Below are 15,278 nucleotides of genomic sequence, written 5' to 3'. Positions count from 1 at the left end.
GCAAGATGAAGAAGGCAGGGAGTAAGGCACGCGGTCGTGGGCATGGGGGTGGAGTTTCAGCAGGGAAAGGATGTGGGGATTCAGCAGGGAGAGGACGTGGGGATTCTGTGCCTGCTGCGGGCACAAGTGAGTCAGCATCCCCCAGTTTTACCAGGCAACAGTCCTTTATGCGCAGCTTTGTAGGACCTCACTGTACCCCACTGCTGCGGGACGAACAAATTGAAGCCGTTGTCGGATGGATGGCAGCAAACGCATCGACTTCAATGACTTCCACATCCTCTCAGGGCCAGAGAACTGAAGAGCAACCATCTGTCTCTTCACCACCTGCCAAATTGCCCAGGCAGACAGAGAGCCCTGTACAGGAGCCATCACAGTCTCTACTTCGGTTCTCTGAATCTGTTGGCTTGGAAAGAGGGGGCCAGCCAAGCAGCATTCAAGAATGTGAAGAAGAGGGAGTATGCAGTGATGCGCAACTGCTTTGTCCCTCTGAATTTGAAGAGGCGGGTGGGCCAGTGCCTATGGTCAGCACACCTCAGTACGCATCAGATGATGACGAGACTCAGGTACCACTTTCTTGTGCGTACGGTGCTGGCAAGACTACCCAGGAGAAGCAGGTGTTTGAATGAAGAGGGGAGTGTAGATGATGAGGTCCTTGACCCATCATGGCGTGAGGAACAGGAAGGTGGTGGGAGCAGCTCTGAGGAAGAGATTCCCCGAACGGCCAAAACAGGAGGGAGAGGGAGGGGGCAGACTTGGTTGCCTGTAGCCTCCACTTCGGCACGCGTTAGGAGCATTTCTCTTCCAAAAGCCAAAACGGGTGCTCCCAAGACTTGCAGTGCATGGTCCTTTTTTGACACAGTTGCAGATGACATTTGCTTTGTCAAATGCAAGCTGTGTCATCAGAAAGTCAAAAGAGGGAAAAGTGTCAGCAACCTCAATACCACAAATATGTGGAAACATGTGCGGACCAAGCACGTAGTGGAGTTACAAAGACACACTGAAGACGCAGGCCAACCTACAGCACCACCTACCACCTCTTCAGCTCGTGTGGCAGCCTCTTCCTCCAGCTCACACACAGCTGGTTTGGCTTCCTCACAGGATCGCCATGGAAGAACCTCTGGCACTGTTCTCCAGAGACCCAGTGACATTCCACCCACAGCACCACGTTCCCGTTCATTCTCACACTCCCAGGCCACTCTACAGTCATCGGTAACACAGGCATGGGAGAAAAGGTGGCCATACTCGGCAAACCATCCCCGAGCACAGGCTCTGAATGCTGGCATTGCCAAATTACTGGCCCTTGAAATGTTCTCATTCAGGCTGGTGGAGACTGACACCTTCCGGAACTTCATGGCATTGGCAGTCCCACAATACACCGTGCCCAGCCGCTTGTATTTCAGCAGGCAAGCCGTCCCTGCCCTGCAAAAGCATGTGGAGGGAAAAATTAAACATGCGCTACTAAACACCGTCAGTAGCAAGGCCCACCTGGCCACCGATGCGTGAACCAGTACCCATGGACAGGGACGATACCTTTCCCTCACTGCCCATTGGGTCAATGTTGTGGAGCCGGGTACAGATCTTGAGAGTGGCGTTGTGCGTGTTCTGCCAACTCCAAGGATTGCAGGAATCCAGTCTGTACACATTGACTCCTCCTCAAACTCCAGTTCCTCAGAATCAGCGCTGCAGGAGCCTGTTACGACCGATATGAGCACAGCCGTGGCCAAACGTCAACAGGCCGTACTGAAATTAATTTCTTTGGGGAATCGATGCCACACAGCGCAGGAGCTCTGGAATGCCATCAAGCAGGAGAGCGACGTGTGGTTTGTGCCAGCGAATCTCCAGCCTGGCTTGGTAGTGTGTGACAATGGCCTAAATCTGGTGGCAGCTCTGGGCCTAGGCAACCTCACTCACATCCCATGTCTGGCACATGTGCTCAACTTGGTCGTGCAGAGCTTTCTGAGGGACTATCCGGATCTTGATGCACTGCTGCACAAGGTCCGCATAGAGTGCGCTCACTTGCGGCGTTCTAGCATGGCAAGATCGCGCATTGCATCTCTGCAACGCCGATTCCGCCTGCCAGAACATCGCATCATATGTGACCTCCCCACCAGGTGGATTTCAACGTTACATATGTTGGAGCGGTTGTGTGAGCAGCAGGCAGCAGTAATGGAGTACCAGCTGCATCAGGCGCAAACAAGTCGCACTGTGCGTTGGTCACACTTTAGCACCACTGAGTGGGCCTCTATGAAGGACATCTGCCTCGTTTTGCGTGCCTTCGATGATTCCACGTGGATGGCCAGTGCAGATGATGCACTAGTCAACATGACTGTCCCCCTTATCTGCCTGCTTCAAAAAACACTGCAAGCACTAAGGGAGGAGGTTTTGGAAGAGGTGGAGGATGAGGAGTCACAAATGCCACCTGCTTCTGGATAGTCTGCGCTATGTGGTTCCTCACAAAGGCCTAGGCAGGGGACACTGTGAGGAGGATGAGGAGGAGTCAATGGAGGAGGAAGACCTCTCTCCAGAGGAGGGAGGTACACAATGCTCTAGTCAGTATGTACAGCGAGGGTGGGGTGGTGCAGAGCAGGCAGAGATGATGCCTCAAGCAGGGGACAGCGTTTCTTGGGCAGTTGGGAGTCTGCAGCACATGGTTGACTTCATGCTGCAGTGCCTGAGAAACGACCGCCGCATCACCCACATTCTCAATACGGCTGATAATTGGGTGTACACCCTCCTAGATCCTCGCTATGGGACAACTTACAAAGCCTCATAACACTGATGAACCGGGAGCATAAAATGCGGGAGTACCAAGACACACTGGTGCATTCCATCATGTTCTCCATTCCACCCGAGAGCAGTGCTGCTAGTGCTTTACAAAGCAGCTCTGTGCGTCGAGGCAGTGGAGGAAGCTCTGCACAAAGAGGGAGCAGAGGCAGCGCCTCAGCACAAGGCAAGACCAGTATGGCCCAAATGTGGCAAAGTTTTGTGTGCCCACCACAAATGTCTACACCATCACAGACGGCTCCAGTCAGCAGGAGGCAACGTTTCCGTCAGATGGTGACAGACTACATGTCTTGCCCTGTCAGTGTTCTCCCAGACGGCTCGTTCCCCTTCAAGTTTTGGGTCTCTAAGCTGGATACATGTCCAGAGCTTAGCCAGTATTCATTGGAGGTGCTGGCTTGCCCTGCTGCCAGTGTATTATCGGAACGCGTCTTTAGTGCCGCAGTTGGTGAACTAACAGACCGTCGCACACAACTATTCTCCGATAACGTTGACCGGCTTACTGTTCTGAAAATGAGCAAGGCCTGGATCTCGCCACAATTTGCCAGTCCTCTTCCAGAATAACTAATTGGTTGGCAACTGTATCCAGGTCTCCTGTTGTGTTAATGTTTCTACCACCTGGACTGTAATCCCTGGGCTTCAACACAGCCAGTTGTTGCTCAGAAGTGCTGTCTGCACAGAGAAAAACACAAGCTTCTGTGTAAGTGGGGTTCAGTAACGCCAGCTGCTCCCCTGCTGTGTGGACGGCAATGTCTACTGCTGCCTCCACATTCACACTACTACTGATTTCAAACTTGATCCAACTAGGCCTCTGGCTCCACCCTGTCTCTAGTATTTCCCCTGGCCTCCAACACCGCCAGTTGCTGCTCAGAAGTGCCGTCTGCACAATCAACACTTGTTCCTGTGTTACTGGGGTTCATAACATCAGCTGATAGAGACAGGGTGGAGCCAGAGGCCTAATTGGAGCACGCTTAAAATCAGTAGTAGTCTACAACAGATATTAAACTTGATGAAATTAGGCCTCAGCCTACTCCATGATTGACCCTGGGCTCCAACATCGCCAGTTGTTGCTCGGAAGTGCCGTTCGCACAGAAAAAAACACTAGCTCCTGTGTTAGTGGGGTTCAGTAATGCCAGCTGATCCCCTGCTGTGTGGATGGCAATATCTCCTTCTGCCTCCACATTCAAAGTAGATTATATTTTCAACTTGCTCCAAGTAGGCCTGAGTCTGCTCCATGATTGATCCTGGGCTCCAACATCGCCAGTTGTTGCTCGGAAGTGCTGTCTGCACAGAAAGAAACACTAGCTCCTGTGTTAGTGGGGTTCAATAACGCCAGCTGATCCCCTGCTGTGTGGACGGCAAAGTCTCCTGCTGCCTCCACTTTCAAAGTAGATCATATTTTCAACTTGCTCCAAGTAGGCCTGAGCCTGCTCCATGATTGATCCTGGGCTCTAACATCGCCAGTTGTTGCTCGGAAGTGCCATCTGCACAGAAAAAAACACTAGCTCCTATGTTAGTGGGGTTCAGTAACGCCAGCTGATCCCCTGCTGTGTGGACGGCAATATCTCCTGCTGCCTCCACATTCAAAGTAGATCATATTTTCAACTTGCTCCAAGTAGGCCTCAGCCTGCTCCATGATTGATCCTGGGCTCCAACATCGCCAGTTGATGCTCGGAAGTGCCGTCCGCACAGAAAAAAACACTAGCTCCTGTGTTAGTGGGGTTCAGTAACGCCAGCTGATCCCCTGCTGTGTGGATGGAAAAGTCTCCTGCTGCCTCCACATTCAAAGTAGATCATATTTTCAACTTGCTCCAAGTAGGTCTGAGCCTGCTCCTTGATTGATCCTGGGCTCCAACATCGCCAGTTTTTGCTCAGAATTGCCGTCTGCACAGAAAAAAGCACTAGCTCCTGTGTTAGTGGGGTTCAGTAACGCCAGCTGATCCCCTGCTGTGTGGACGGCAATTCTCCTGCTGCCTCCATGTTCAATGTAGATCATATTTTCAACTTGCTCCAAGTAGGCCTCAGCCTGCTCCTTGATTGATCCTGGGCTACAACATCGCCAGTTGTTGCTCGGAAGTGCCATCCGCACAGAGAAAAACACATGATCCAGTGTTAGTGGGGTTCAGTAACGCCAGGTGCTCCCCTGCTGTGTGTTCGGCAAAGTCTCCTGCTACCTCCACATTCAAACAACATCCGATTTTACACTTGCTCCAAGTAGGCCTCAGCCTGCTCCATGATTGATCCTGGGCTTCAACACAGCCAGTTGTTGCTCAGAAGTGCCATCCGCACAGAGAAAAACACATGCTCCAGTGTTAGTGGGGTTCAGTAACGCCAGGTACTCCCCTGCTGTGTGTTCGGCAAAGTCTCCTGCTGCCTCCACATTCAAACAACATCCAATTTTACACTTGCTCCAAGTAGGCCTCAGCCTGCTCCATGATTGATCCTGGGCTTCAACACAGCCAGTTGTTGCTCAGAAGTGCCGTCCGCACAGAGAAAAACACATGCTCCAGTGTAAGTGGGGTTCAGTAACGCCAGCTGCTCCCCTGCTCTGTGTTCGGCAAAGTCTCCTGCTGCCTCCACATTCAAACAACATCCAATTTTACACTTGCTCCAAGTAGGCCTCAGCCTGCTCCATGATTGATCCTGGGCTTCAACACAGCCAGTTGTTGCTCAGAAGTGCCGTCCGCACAGAGAAAAACACATGCTCCAGTGTAAGTGGGGTTCAGTAACGCCAGCTGCTCCCCTGCTCTGTGTTCGGCAAAGTCTCCTGCTGCCTCCACATTCAAACAACATCCAATTTTACACTTGATCCAAGTAGGCCTCAGCCTGCTCCATGATTGATCCTGGGCTTCAACACAGCCAGTTGTTGATCAGAAGTGCCGTCCGCACAGAGAAAAACACATGCTCCAGTGTAAGTGGGGTTCAGTAACGCCAGCTGCTCCCCTGCTGTGTGTTCGGCAAAGTCTCCTGCTGCCTCCACATTCAAACAACATCCGATTTTACACTTGCTCCAAGTAGGCCTCAGCCTGCTCCATGATTGATCCTGGGCTTCAACACAGCCAGTTGTTGCTCAGAAGTGCCGTCCGCACAGAGAAAAACACATGCTCCAGTGTAAGTGGGGTTCAGTAACGCCAGCTGCTCCCCTGCTCTGTGTTCGGCAAAGTCTCCTGCTGCCTCCACATTCAAACAACATCCAATTTTACACTTGCTCCAAGTAGGCCTCAGCCTGCTCCATGATTGATCCTGGGCTTCAACACAGCCAGTTGTTGCTCAGAAGTGCCATCCGCACAGAGAAAAACACATGCTCCAGTGTAAGTGGGGTTCAGTAACGCCAGCTGCTCCCCTGCTCTGTGTTCGGCAAAGTCTCCTGCTGCCTCCACATTCAAACAACATCCAATTTTACACTTGATCCAAGTAGGCCTCAGCCTGCTCCATGATTGATCCTGGGCTTCAACACAGCCAGTTGTTGATCAGAAGTGCCGTCCGCACAGAGAAAAACACATGCTCCAGTGTAAGTGGGGTTCAGTAACGCCAGCTGCTCCCCTGCTGTGTGTTCGGCAAAGTCTCCTGCTGCCTCCACATTCAAACAACATCCGATTTTACACTTGCTCCAAGTAGGCCTCAGCCTGCTCCATGATTGATCCTGGGCTTCAACACAGCCAGTTGTTGCTCAGAAGTGCCGTCCGCACAGAGAAAACCACATGATCAAGTGTTAGTAGGGTTCAGTAACGTCAGCTGCTCCCCTGCTGTGTGTTCGGCAAAGTCTGCTGCTGCCTCCACATTCCAACAACATCCGATTTTACACTTGCTCCAAGTAGGCCTCAGCCTGCTCCTTGATTGATCTTGGGCTTCAACACAGCCAGTTGTTGCTCAGAAGTGCCATCCGCACAGAGAAAAACACATGCTCTAGTGTTAGTGGGGTTCAGTAATGCCAGCTGCTCCCCTGCTGTGTCCGGCAATGTCTACTGCTGCCTCCACATTCACACTACTACTGATTTTTAACCGTGCTCCACTTAGTCCGCTGGCTCCACTGTCTCTAGTATTTACCCTGTCCTCCAACACCGGCAGTTGCTGCCCAGAAGTGCCGTCTGCACAATCAACACTTGTTCCTCTGTTACTGGGGCTCAGTAACTTCTGTTGATCCCCTGATGTGCATCCGGCAATGTCTCCTGCTCTGTCCACATTCCCAATGTGGGAATGCGGTCAGAGCTGGAGACATTGCTGGACACACATCAGTGGATCAACAGACGTTACTGAGCCCCAGTAACACAGGAAGAAGTGTTGATTGTGCAGACGGCACTTCTGAGCAGCAACTGCCGGTGTTGGAGGACAAGGTAAATACTAAAGTAGAGACAGTGGAGCCAGAGGCCTAATTGGAGGACAGTTAAAATCAGTAGTAGTCTACAACAGATATAAAACTTGATGAAATTAGGCCTCAGCCTATACCCAGATTGACCCTGGGCTCCAACATCGCCAGTTGCTGCTCAGAAGTGTCTTCGGCACGGGTACTCCCTCCTGCCCAGCCTGGTTCCAGCACGCCTGCTGTTTCCGGGTAGTGTAAACATCACTTTGCCACCAATACATTGTCCTGGCGTGTTGCGGTCGGGTTAGCCGAGTCTATGGTGCCTGCAGTTTAGGTGCTTCCTATGTGGGCTCTGGGTTCTGGTAATAAAGACTGGTTCCGTAGTGCCAATGGGACAAGCACCCCCTGTAAGGACTGTGGGTTTCGATAACTGCGGCCGGCTCGCGGCCTTGCAACTTTGTTTTTCATGGGTAACTTCTGCTACCCATCTGTGTTCCAGCACCGTCAGCTGGTTCTCGGCAGTGCCTTTGGCTGAGGTGCCTCCTTCTCGGTATCCGAGTTCGAGCAACGTCTGCTGGTCCTTGGTAGTGCTTTCTAGCACAGGTACCTCCTGCTTAGTAACCTGGTTCCAGCACCATCAGCTGGTCCTCGGTTGTGCCATTGGCTCTTGTTCCTTCTGCTGCCCCTCCGGGTTCCAGCACCGTCAGCTGGTCCTCGCTAGTTCCATTTGCTCTTGCAGCTTCTGCTAACCATCCGGGTTCCAGCACCGTCAGCTGGTTCTCGGCAATGCCTTTGGCTGAGGTGCCTCCTTCTCGGTATCCGAGTTCGAGCAACGTCTGCTGGTCCTTGGTAGTGCTTTCTAGCACAGGTACCTCCTGCTTAGTAACTCGGTTCCAGTACCATCAACTGGTCCACGGTTGTAACATTGGTTCTTGTTCCTTCTGCTGCCCCTCCGGGTTCCAGCACCGTCAGCTGGTTCTCGGCAGTATCTTTGGCATGGGTACTCCCTCCTGCCCAGCCTGGTTCCAGGACGCCAGCTGTTTCCAGGAAGTGTCAACGTCACTTTATCACCAATACGTTGTCCTGTCGTGTTGCGGTCGGGTTAGCCGAGTCTATGGTGCCTGTAGTTTAGGTGCTTTCTTTGTGGGCTGCCGGTTCTGGTAATAAAGGCTGGTTCCGTAGTGCCAATAGGACAAGCACCCCCTGTAAGGACTGTTGGTTTTGGTAACTGCGGCCAGCTCGCAGCCTTGCAACTTTGTTTTTCATGGGTACCTTCTGCTACCCATCCAGGTTCCAGTACCGTCAGCTGGTTTTCGGCAGTGCCTTTGGCTGAGGTGCCTCCTTCTCGGTATCCGAGATCCAGCAACGTCTGCTGGTCCTTGGTAGTGTTTTCTAGCATAGGTACCTCCTGCTTAGTAACCAGGTTCCAGCACCGTCAGCTGGTCCTCGGTAGTGCCATTGGCTCTTGTTCCTTCTGCTGCCCCTCCAAGTTTCAGCACGGTCAGCTAGTCCTCGCTAGTTCCATTTGCTCTTGTAGCTTCTGCTACCCATCAGGGTTCCAGCACCGTCAGCTGGTTCCAGGCAGAGCCTTTGGCCTAGGTGCCTCCTCGGTATCCGAGTTCCAGCAATGTCTGCTGGTCCTTGGTAGTGCTTTCAAGCACAGGTACCTCCTGCTTAGTAATCGGGTTCCAGCACCGTCAGCTGATCCTCGGTAGTGCCATTGGCTCTTGTTCCTTCTGCTGCCCTTCCGGGTTCCAGCACCGTCAGCTGGTCCTTGCTAGTTCCATTGGCTCTTGCAGCTTCGGCTACCCATCCGGGTTGTAGCACCGTCAGCTGGTTCTCGGCAGTTCCTCAGCCTTCTTGTACCTTCTGCTACATTTCCAAGTTCAAGCTTTTGGTAATGGTTTTTGTTTATTATCACTCTGGATCTCCCTGACGACAACCCTGAAGACGACAACCCTGAAGACCACCCCGAAGAAGACGACGACCACAAAAACGATGACCATGAAGACGACAACCTGGAACACCACCCCGAAGAAGACCAAAAAGATCACCCTGAAAAAGATGACCAAGAGGACAAGGAACATGAAGACAACCACCAAGATACAGAACAACAAGAGACAGAAGACCAAGAAGCAGAAGACCAAGAAGCTGCAGAACAAAAAGCAGAACAACATTAAGCATATGACTAAAAATCAGAGCAAAAGATATTATCTAAAGTATAAGCAGAAGAAGACTAAGCAGTGTATGGGGGTGAGTCCATTCCTCCTCGTGGTGCCCCTGGAAAATGCCTGCTGCTGCAGGCCAAACTGAACGCGGACAAAACCTGTTGTAAATCTTTTGTGACAGGCAGAACGGAAGGTGTAATCTTCAAACTGTTATAGATAACAACTACAGGAATGCCTGTCACAAATAAGAATATGATGAAGAAGAATAGGAAGAAGATGAAGAAGTAGAATATGAAGAATAATAATAGTTGAATAAGAAGAATATGAATAATGTAAAAAAAAGAATAATAGGAAGAACGTGAAGAAGAAGAAGATGAATAAGGTGAAGAAGTTGATGAAAAAGATGCTGCTGCTGAGGATCATGAAGGAGAAAGTGTGGGAGAAGTAAAAAAGAAGGTGAAGAGCATGGAAGTAGTGAAACATACATATCTGACAAAATATAAAAAAGGTTAACATTGTCAATATATTTGTAACTTCGAACACCTTTAAAACGAAGGTCTTTTATTCCTGGTATTCCATTTGATTGGGTTAAACCTCTATGTCTTTAATGTCTCCTCCACCTCCCCCAATACATTCTATATTATTCTTAGTTGTTTTTCTTCATCTAGAATTAACCTACAAGGAAAGAAAGGGTTTTTTTTTAATTCCGATATTTCTGTCCCATTGACTTGAATGGGACATCCGGTATCAGAATCGGCGATACCCTATACTTTTTGGGTATCGGCCGATCCAATCCGATCCGATATTTCTCAATATCGGATGGTATCGCTCAACACTAGTCCCTACAAGCTCGGAGATTGGAATCCAGACCATGCGCTCTAGCCAGGAGTGAGCCTTAACTCTGCTCATCCTCCAGCTCCCCTTCTCACGTCCTTCTCAGTGCCCTAACTTACCTCCTCCCGACCACAGAGAGCAGCTCCTCAGCAGTCAGGTTCAGAGGTCTCCCTGCTGGCCTGGAGTGGGAACTGTGCTGTGATTTGGTTTAACTGCAAAAGAGATCCTTCATTGCTCCCAAGCATGACATCACACTCCCTAGGAGGAAGGTAATGCCACTGTGGCGACCGTACTCCTGGGGGCGCCACAAGTGCACTGATGCCCAGCCACTGCTAGATGATTCTGCTGGTACATTGACCGAGACCACTACATTCCCCTCTCAATCTACATAGCCAGAAACTGACCCTGATGAAACTCAGGTTCCCCTTCCCGCATACTATAACACCTTACACGGTGACAAAGAGGAAGGTGCAAATGAAAGTGCAGGTTCCTCGAGCAGGTGGGGGGGCATACTCATGGGCGATGGCACTGGCACAGGGCCCCTCATAGTACGCAAAAGTGTCTGTGGGAGGGGAGGGGAGGGGAGGGGAGGGGAGGGCCCACCCGCCCTGTGCCAGTGCCGTCGCCAACGAGTGGGCCCCCCCGCTTGCTCAGGATCACAGCATTTGCAAAGTTGAAATACTTACCTCTCCCTGCTCCACCGCCGTGACGTCTTCCGCGTTTCTTGACAGTGACATTCTGGTCAGAGAGCCCGATGACATCACGTCTTGTACGCCCTCTGCCTAAACAGTCCAAGTGCAGTGAGATGGAGAATGGGGATGATGAGGAGTCCAGACTAGTACAGGGATTCCCTAGCGAGGAGACTTATTTAATTGTTTTCAATGTTAGGACAGCAATTTTTGGGGAGCACTATATTCTGGAGAATGATACAGTTGTGGCCAAAAGTATTGACACCCCTGCAATTCTGTCAGATAATACTCAGTTTCTTCCTGAAAATGATTGCAAACACAAATTCTTTGGTATTATTATCTTCATTTAATTTGTCTTAAATGAAAAAAACACAAAAAGAATTGTCCAAAAGCCAAATTGGATATAATTCCACACCAAACATAAAAAAGAGGGTGGACAAAAGTATTGGCACTGTTCGGAAAATCATGTGATGCTTCTCTAATTTGTGTAATTAACAGCACCTGTAACTTACCTGTGGCACCTAACAGGTGTTGGCAATAACTAAATCACACTTGCAGCCAGTTGACATGGATTAAAGTTGACTCAACCTCTGTCCTGTGTCCTTATGTGTACCACATTGAGCATGGAGAAAAGAAAGAAGACCAAAGAACTGTCTGAGGACTTGAGAAACCAAATTGTGAGGAAGCATGAGCAATCTCAAGGCTACAAGTCCATCTCCAAAGACCTGAATGTTCCTGTGTCTACCGTGCGCAGTGTCATCAAGAAGTTTAAAGCCCATGGCACTGTGGCTAACCTCCCTAGATGTGGACGGAAAAGAAAAATTGACAAGAGATTTCAACGAAAGATTGTGCGGATGTTGGATAAAGAACCTCGACTAACATCCAAACAAGTTCAAGCTGCCCTGCAGTCCGAGGGTACAACAGTGTCAACCTGTACTATCCGTCGGTGTCTGAATGAAAATGGACTGTATGGTAGGAGACCCAGGAAGACCCCACTTCTTACCCCGAGACATAAAAAGGCTGGCTGGAGTTTGTCAAAACTTACCTGAAAAAGCCTAAAACGTTTTGGAAGAATGTTCTCTGGTCAGATGAGACAAAAGTAGAGCTTTTTGGGCAAAGGCATCAACATAGAGTTTACAGGAGAAAAAAAGAGGCATTCAAAGAAAAGAACATGGTCCCTACAGTCAAACATGGCGGAGGTTCCCTGATGTTTTGGGGTTGCTTTGCTGCCTCTGGCACTGGACTGCTTGACCGTGTGCATGGCATTATGAAGTCTGAAGACAACCAACAAATTTTGCAGCATAATTTAGGGCCCAGTGAGAGAAAGCTGGATCTCCCTCAGAGGTCATGGGTCTTCCAGCAGGACAATGACCCAAAACACACTTCAAAAAGCACTAGAAAATGGTTTGAGAGAAAGCACTGGAGACTTCTAAGGTGGCCAGCAATGAGTCCAGACCTGAATCCCATAGAACACCTGTGGAGAGATCTAAAAATGGCAGTTTTGAGAAGGCACCCTTCAAATATCAGGGACCTTGAGCAGTTTGCCAAAGAAGAATGGTCTAAAATTCCAGCAGAGCATTGTAAGAAACTCATGGATAGTTACCGGAAGCGGTTGGTCGCAGTTATTTTGGCTAAAGGTTGTGCAACCAAGTATTAGGCTGAGGGTGCCAATACTTTTGTCTGGCCCATTTTTGGAGTTTTGTGTGAAATGATCAATGTTTTGCTTTTTGCTTCATTCTCTTTTATGTTTTTTCATTTAAGACAAATTAAATGAAGATAATAATACCAAAGAATTTGTGTATGCAATCATTTTCAGGAAGAAACTGAGTATTAGCTGACAGAATTGCAGGGGTGTGAATACTTTTGGCTACAACTGTTTATGAGGCCCACCATACACTGGAGCATTCCAAAGGTGGACATCAGACACTGGAGCAGCATTTACAGGGCCCATTATACACTGGTGCATTAGAAATGGGGCCCATTATATATGGAGCATTATTTGGGCCCATAAGACAGTGGAGCTTCATCCATGGGGACCAACATATACTGTAGCATTATGTGGAGCTCATCATATGCTGTTTCAAACATTATATGGGACCAATGATTCTGTATGGAGAAATATATGGGCCTCATTACTTTGTATAGCGCACTATGCGGTGGCATAATACTGTATGGAGTAATATACTGTCCGTTTTTGGAGCTATTGGAGAATTTAAAATGGATATTTGTCATGTGATGTAAGAAGTGAAGTATTTTTCATTGTACTATACTGCTATTTCTCTGCCGTATCAGAGGATCATGAATTGTGGCATGTGATAAAGGAGCCCAGTGACACTCTTTGGCCCAGGATCCACGAAAATTTGGAGCCAGCCCCACCCCCCCACAACTTTAGCCAAATAACCCCCAGTTTTCAATGCCTAACTATTATTATAAAGTAAATTAAGGTTGACAAGCTTAAGTAATAAGAATTGATGTTTTTGGCATTAAAATGGGCACTGTAGGTCTGTTTCCTGTCCTCCACTCCCTGCCGACCTTGGTTCCCCATTGACTTGCATTGGGTTTCGTGTTTCAGTCGGCCTTTGACTTTTCACGATAATCGGCTGATTTCGTTTGACCCGACTTTTGAGAAAGTCGGGTTTCATGAAACCCGACTCGACCCGAAAAAAGGCAAAGTCGCTCATCTCTACTTATAAGGTTATAAGCCCCTTGTAGATCGAGCTTAGAAAACCATTTGGCCCCGTGAGTTGGTTAGATAAATCGGGAATCAATGGGAGAGGGTACGTGTTCTTAACGGTAATTTTGTTCAGTTCCTGAAAGTCGTGGCACGGTTGCAACCCACCATCTTTTTTCTTTACAAAGAAAAACCCTGCTGCCATGGGTCAGACCGAGGGCCGAATATGCCCCTTGCAAAGGCTCTCTTTGTTGTACTCTTTCATAGCTTGGCGCTCAGGCACAGACAAATTAAACAAGCGAGCCTTGGGTAATTTGGCTCCAGGTATTAAATCAATGGCACAATCATACCGTCTATGTGGTGGGAGCGCATGAGCCTCACTTTTGGAAAACACATCTTCAAAGTCTCTCAGGTACTCCAGAATACCCTCCAGACAAACAGACGATACAGATTTTATCGGATTGACAAAAGGAATCGGGTTACAACTGTTAGGGCTGGCAGAACGCACAAAATAATAAAATAATAGTAAGGTGCGTTCGCAGCCCGGGGTCCATCGTGCAGGGGTGGTAATCTGCTGCTTAGTAATGGTGGAAGTAAAAAGCGGTATACAAAAGGTCACACATGGCTTAACGTCACCTGTTATGAATGAGTCACCAGAGGAGGTAAAAACAAAAATGCAAGCTAAGTCCAGAAAACCGGAGAGGTTGGTAGCTAACGGATTGCAGACCCCTGATCCTATGCACACAACTAACAGTAGCCGTGGAGTGTCCCTATGGTGATTCTAGACACCTCATCACAGCCGGAGAGCTAAATAAGCCTAAAGAAAGAAAGGGGAAATCTAAACTGCCCCAGAGCAGACCCCAAAGCAATAGACAGCCCCCAACATGTATTGTTGATGAAAACACAAACACAGACAGAAAGACAGGGAGAGCAAACGATGGGGCCCAACTAACTAGCTAGGAAAGGACAGAAAAGATGCTAGCTGCATTCTGCAAAAACCCTACCAAAAATGTCCCAACACGTCTGATAAGAAAAACGGCCCTGAAGTCACTAGACTTCAAAATCCCTATGTCAGCACTCCGATAATTCTGAAGACAGAGCAAAAGAGATTTAACCGATCAGGGACAAAATGGAAATTCAGCAAAGCCCCAGCCGGGGCTGGCTGAACACAAAACTAAGCAAATCAGACAAAATCTCATGGAGAAATAACAGAGCAAAACTTAGCTTTCAGAAGACAGGAACTGAACTGGAGGCCAGAGCTCAGAGCAGAGAAATCACCAGCAACCTTACAGGGCGTCTGCAGCCTTATATCCACTCAGAGATTCCGGATGTCCAATCGCAATCCACCTGTTCAGATGACAGGTTTCTCCCATCCAAATCAGTTTCACCACCTCCTTTCACCAGCAGAGGGAGTTCATCGGACATCAAAGGTGAACGAGAAAATGAGCTCACAACAGTCACCCAGTGTGAACAGATGCGAAATCTGTTACGAAACAGAGCCGCACTACCGCTGAACATAAATGCCGGAGCCTGTTAAGCTCACAGCACTCGGCAAGAGAGCGCTCAGTATGTGGTCACAGAACTCAGCCCCAAGGACTCAAGGTCTGAGTCCCTCTAGACCTACTGAGCGTGCGGCGTCGCACCTGCAGACGCCTCTAATGAACGCTGACCACAGAGGAGTGCAGACTATGTGCACCGTGGCGTACAGACAAAGCCACCGGTGGATGTTGATGCCAGTCTCTGACTCTGCCCCTACCTGGACCACAGCCTGGGCGCTAGCAGGCTGGGTTACACAACACATGCGTACCAAGGGTAGGGGTTTCCAATGAGTC

Source organism: Dendrobates tinctorius, unplaced genomic scaffold, assembly GCF_039654945.1.
Source record: "Dendrobates tinctorius isolate UK_male_01 unplaced genomic scaffold, ASM3965494v1 ptg000162l, whole genome shotgun sequence".
Taxonomy (NCBI): Eukaryota; Metazoa; Chordata; class Amphibia; order Anura; family Dendrobatidae; genus Dendrobates; species Dendrobates tinctorius.
This window is presented reverse-complemented; position numbering follows the sequence as displayed.